Genomic DNA, 6,551 nt, shown 5'->3' with positions numbered 1-6,551 from the left:
CCCGCCCGGTCTTGGCGGTTCATTAGTAACCCGACGGGCGGGTCAGATGGATGACGAGGCCCATGGCCCAAAAAGCCGGTTCATACTATGGTGGGCCGGTTTAAGAGGAAAGGCATGAGGAATATTTACCTTACAAGGAGTTAAGACCAGGACTTGTATCCGGTTTGTATTAGAGATAGACTAGTCCTAATCCTAATAGGACTCCACATGTAAACCGCCCCTTCAACATATATAAGGAGGGGCAGGGCTCCCCAAAGAGGGAGGAGCAAGAAGAAACAATCTTAGGGCTAGACACAAAGAGGAGAGCCGGTTTACGGCGACTCCCTTGTGATGATAATGAGACCTAGCCTCAAACAGCATGTAGGGCTATTACCGGATGATGTTTCCCGGGGCCCGAAGCTGTCTAAATCCTTGTCTTGCGTGTTGATCCGCCCTGCGTCTCTCGTCCCACTCAACCCCTCTCAAGCTACCACATAGATGCGTTGGCCTCGCAACTAAGTCCTGACACTAAGGACATCTGTCGTGACAATTCCACGACAGTTGGCGCCCATCGTGGAGCTCGCGCACGGTGATTTTGAGTTCTTGAAGGGATTCTTCTTCAGAGTTTCGGGAAGTTCGCAATTGACCGGATGAAGAAAGTTCGGCAGGAAATAGTCTTTGGCAGAGCCGGGTTTGGAATTCTGCTGCGCGCCGCCGAGGCAAAGTGATCCATCGAATCCGATTTGGTAACTAGCAATAAAGTTTGGTAAAAAAATTGGAGGTAGGAGACCGAGCCGGACACCCAAATCGGGTCGGATCTGACAGAGAACCACGCGTACAGCCGTTGAGCCCGCGTACAAGCAATATCGCCCGAGATATTGGCGTACTGGCCCAGACAGCAAATCAAACAGCGACAGCGGCAGAAACATCACATCAATCGTTAATCAGGAAACAGCGGAAGCAGTGGATTTTTTTATCACAGTTTGATTTCCGATCTGACGTTGCCACTACTAATGGGAGTCAGTAGATGCTAAAATAAAATACGTCCAAGGAGTACTACTTCTCTTGAGCAATTCAAGTCTCAAAGGGAATCAACGTATGAAAAGCAAGAGCTGTCAAGGGAACCGAATTTGCCACCTCAGCGGCCGTGTCGCCTCTGCCATTGCGGCCACGTTTTTTCTTGTATGTACAAATGAAGCAAGCTCAGCAGCGGCTCAAGAGTACCATGCATATCCACCATTACTGTTCAGAGAGACACCACTGTCAAAGTCTGTCCGCTGCGTCAAATCGCCCTCGTCGTGAGCGGTCTCACCTTTGCTGTAAGCCGGCCGGGGCCTTACTGTCGCCGCTGTTGTGCATTGAACCGGCGCGCGCTGGGTCGCCTCTGCTTCCGTTGACCCCACTATCATTGACCCATGGGTGCCGCCGCGGTCCAGGAGCAGTGCGCTGCTGCAAAACGGATCAGTGATTCAGAGTCAGATCAATCAAATCATGGAGACTGACGGGAGCGCGGCGTACTGTGTGCCTCGTGGTACTTGTGACAAGCCAGCCTACCGGCACCGCATAATATTACGAGGTGCTATCCTTCCTACATATTTTATTTGCATAAATAATGTTTCTCCAAGAACAATTACTCTGGTCTTTGCTATTTTTGGGCAGAACCATTATTTGTTACAAAGGTGTCGCAAAGGGGCGCGCTAAGATTATTGCACTAGGGTTGGTCCGTGCCATGCTGCTGGACGGCTACATGGGCAAGTCGTCGTCCCCCGCTTCATCAGCGTCGGGGCCAACTCGTCCGTCCGCACCAGCTTACCACGCCACGGACGACACGCCCGTCCGCTCTCGCGGCCGGGTCAGTCGTCTGCACCGGCTTACAACCGTCACCGAGGTGATCATCAACTCAGCGGCGGATAATTTTCGGCCTAACATATCAGGTGAAATCTATCTAAGTCTATTTTTGACACATATTGTTTTTGTCAAAGAACAAATTACTCCGGCTTGCGATGTTTTTAATGCAGGACAATTGTTCACTACATCAACACGACGTGGTTAACTTGCTCGTCCGCGCCGGTTTACGACACCGGTGCCGATCTTCCCCGTCCGCACCGGTTTACAATGCCGCGGCCGGTTCATCTATCCGAGCTGCCTCTGATGTTGCGGTCGCTTTTGTCGTCCGTCTCTCGCGGCCTGGTCTACATCAACATACCGGGCCGCACCTGTGTGCATGAGCTGTTTATTGGGTGCACAAGTCACCGCCACTACAGTTTTGATTAACTTCAAATCGCCAGTTGGAAGGAACCATTGGCCGAGTTGCTGACACGGCTCATATGGGATCATTTACAACCCGCTGCAGTCACCTCAACCTTCTATGGATTCACATCGTGCTATCAACGCCAATGATATACAAGTTATGCCAGTTTATATCACGGTCAAATATGGAGAGCCTCAAGCCAACTCCTCGAGTCACCTTTGAGACTCGGGGGCTACGATGACATGATTCAGCGAATATTGCCAGTTTCAGCAAGTTTAAAAACCCCAGGACGATGGAGGGAAGGATAACCCGGTCCTGGAGGCTACTATTATATTGATAAAAGTTTAAAGGCCGTCATAAAATTTCTGGTTTAGAAAGTATATGACAGTTATAAAATCCCGGCTCAATGAAGAAGATCCGGGTCATCAGAAAGGATTCCGGTTTAAAATCCGGTTCAAGGGAAGTCAGTCTGACTGAAGCTCTCAGATATCCGGTTTACAGTCCGGTTCAAGGAAAATTTGTTCTCCCACAAAGCTCTGAAACGCTCAAATCCAGTTTAACAATGTCCGGTTCAAAAATGAATTAACTTCTCGCAAGTTCGAGTTTAAAGGCCATCAATTTTTTTTTTCCGGCTGAAAATGAAGATTCCGGTTAAAAATCCGGTTCAAGGGAAAGATGTCTCCCACAAAGCTTTGAAGCTCTCAATATCCGGTTCAAGATCCCGATTCAAGAAAAATTTATCTCTTGCAAAAAAAGTTAAAAGTTGCCAAAGAGGACCTGCTGCCATGATGCGCGGTTCAAACATGGGTATCCCGCCTTACTGGCCTGACATATTATCGATCACATGGAGGCTTCTGCTTCATAAAGCGGGGTCTCTGTTCTTTTACATCATGTGAGGTTACACGGAGTTGCTCTAAAGCGGCCTCCGGTTTACCCCTTGAGTTCGCTTTGCTAAAAGCATCGTGTTATATCACTTGGAGGATTGGTCGTGTCTGAACCAATACCATGCCTCTTGATAGGCAAAAGCCACCAGATCACTTGGGGACTAGGTCATGTCTGAACCAGTCACGCCTCTTGATCGGCCTAAGGCCACAGAATCACTTGGGGGCTTGGTCGAACCCGAACCATGACCACGCCATTTGGTCGGCATAAATGCCACGATTTCATCTGGGGACCTGGCTGACTAGAACCATAGTTACACCTAACGGGAACTTGGTCGTGTTTAGCCATGGTAACGCCATTTGATCAGCTTAAATAAAACTTTTCTTTTGCCTCACACTTTTCTTTGAAGGGGGGTTTTTTGCTTTTCATTATGTTTCTTAAACCGACAAAAAAAATTTCAATTGACGGAACACAGTTCACGTCAATCCGGAGACTATTTGCCCGGTTTAACATCCTCTTATGGAGTAAACCGGTGTTTATCACAACCCGACACAGTTTTATCATAAACCGGCACAATATGGAAGGAGTTATCAGTACTCAAGATTTGGGTTATCACCCTAACTACAAAAAGTTGGTAAAACCAACGATGTGATTCAATGTCACAGGTATGATATATTTCATATTTGATTATTCTAAATGCAGCCTTGGTTATAAACCCAGGTTATATGTTGGGTATTATGACCCGTCCGGCGGTAAACCGCCAGGACACTTTAAACTTGTTGTATGCAGAAACAGGTTTGTTAAACCGGCCTGGTTTTTGGACTATAAGTCGCCAGCATATATATATTTGGATTGCGCCATCGGAATTATGCGCTTATAAATCATTGGGTTATATTATTCAAATAGCCAAACTTGGCTGGATTTTCATTATGATATTGAATGAATAAGGTTTTCATACCGGATTATATTATCTTGAATAGCCAACATGGCTGGATTTTTATGGTTATTAATAACCGGTATTATTGAGTTTTCAAAGTCGCTTTAGCGCAACATTTATTATTTTATCAAAGGATATGATTTATTCTACAATGGAAGGAATAGTCCCGAGTCGCTGCAGGCTCACGACCCGGCACTTGGGGGCTATATTATTCAAATTGAGATTACATGCAAGTCTCATGTCGCTGCAAGCATGCACCATGACACTTGGGGCTAATGCAAAGTCATTTTTACTAGTCTTATTGAAGACCCGACTCATCATATTATAATGAGCCGGCCCTTGGGGGCTACCAATTGCTCCTGTCAACAATTAAAGGTACACAAATTTTCGTCCATAATAGTGAAGGATTCATTGCTCAGTTGGTAAAGCACAAAACTCTTAACCTTGTGGACGTGGGTTCAAGCCCTACGATGGAAGCTACATTATAAGGTGTTATTTTCATTGAAGTATATATCAAGTCCCGGTTCAGTATTATTTTACTAAGCCGGCCCTTGGGGGCTACACATCACTGCTCAAGTCTACATGATTATATTTATAAAGTCCCTGCTAATTATTGCATAATGACCCGACACTTGGGGGCTACACTGATTGAAGTTTTTAAGCAATTACAAGTCCCAGGTTGCTGCAAGCATGACAACCCGACACTTGGGGGCTACATATATGGAGTATTCAGTTTATATGATTGAGATGAACAAACCGGATTTCTTCAAGGTTGAAACACTTATTGGAGCAAGTCTTAAGTTATCACTATGTTCTCCTCTTAAGATTTGGGGGCTACAGGTATTATGCATATAAAGGAGGAACATCTTCTTTTTATCAGTTTTGAGCAAATCAGGAAGATCAATTACATGACCCGGTGTTGATAACAATTATGACCTGGTGCCATCAATATTTATAAACCGTCCATTTTTGGTAATATTAAACCGGCAAGTTTTACATCTTCAAACCGGCTGAATATCAGATAAGTATTTTCAGACCCATATTTCTTAAATCGGCACTTTGGGAGCTGAGTCAAAGGAGTTATTCTTCACAATATTTCTCGAGGACAAACCAATGTCGGCAAATTGATTATGAAATTTGCTTATTGACCTGGATTTTCTAGAAGAAGGAAATGGCAAGGAATTAAGGATGCTCAGATGCCGGTTTACAAGAATTCTTAACCCGGAGCATAATCTATCAAATTTGTTCTTGTATTTGTTTTACAGGATCAGTTTAACATGGATAAATCCAAACTAAACTGGGGGCTAATGTCGGGGATATACCCCGTGGCATAAACCGGCCGTAAGTATAAACCGGCCGGACTGGATGACTCACTGGTAACCCGCCCGGAGCTGGCGGTTCACCGGCTACCCGCCCGGTCTTGGACATCGGAATGCCCATTCCTTTCAATGTTTCTGCGTACAGAATGTTCAGGCCACTGCCACCGTCCATCAGGACCTTTGTCAGTCGAATGCCTTCGACCACCGGGTCGACCACCAGCGCTTGCTTCCCAGGGGTGGCGATGTGCGCTGGGTGATCATACTGGTCGAATGTAATGGCAGTCTGCGACCATTTCAAATAATTGGGTGTCGCCGGAGCGACCATGTTCACTTCTCTGTTGATGACTTTCAATCGACTCTTGTTTTCAACATCAGCAAAAATCATCAGAGTGGAATTCACGTGAGGATAACCATCATCATCTTCCCCTTCACTCTCAGCCTTGTCTGCCTCCTTCTCCTTTTCCTTGGGCTGTTTCTCTCGGAACTGCTGGATCAGGAGCCAACACTGTAGAGTGGTATGCTTCGGGTAAATGAAATTACCTTCTTCGTCTTTTTTGGTGTGGATATGGCACGGCAGATCCAACACGTCATTTCCATCTTGATCTTTTACTTTCTTGGGGTTCCACGGCCCTTTGGGCTTCCCCTTGAACTTTCCTTGAACCACAGCCAAGGCCTCACCCGGAGCAGCTGGTTCGGCCTTGCGTTTTTGTTTCCGACTGGAGTTTCATCCTCCGGCTTCGTAGGTGACTGCCTTGTGCTTGCCGCTCCGCAGCCGCTCCTCCTCTTCACCATAGGCATACTTGGTGGCGATTTCCATCATCCGAGTCAAAGTCATGTTCCCTGTGCGACTGAATTTCAGATTCAACTCTCGGTACCTGACGCCTTCCTTGAAAGCACAAATTGCCTGATGATCAGACACATCTTCCACCGTGTGGTGCAGGGTGATCCACCTCTGGATATAATCTCTCAAAGTTTCATTTGGTTTCTGGACGCAACACTGTAATTCCGTCAAACCTGCTGGCCGCTTGCAAGTACCCTCAAACGTTTTGACAAACACTCGGGCGAGATCTTCCCAAGTATAGATACTGCCAGGTGCCAACTGATTCAGCTACGCCCTAGCCGAGCCCTCCAACATCAGAGGAAGGTGTTTCATGGCCACCTCATCATTTCCGCCACCAATCTG

The sequence above is a fragment of the Triticum urartu genome, chromosome 7, assembly GCF_003073215.2.
Source record: "Triticum urartu cultivar G1812 chromosome 7, Tu2.1, whole genome shotgun sequence".
Classification (NCBI taxonomy): domain Eukaryota; kingdom Viridiplantae; phylum Streptophyta; class Magnoliopsida; order Poales; family Poaceae; genus Triticum; species Triticum urartu.
Note: the sequence above shows the minus strand (reverse complement) of the source record.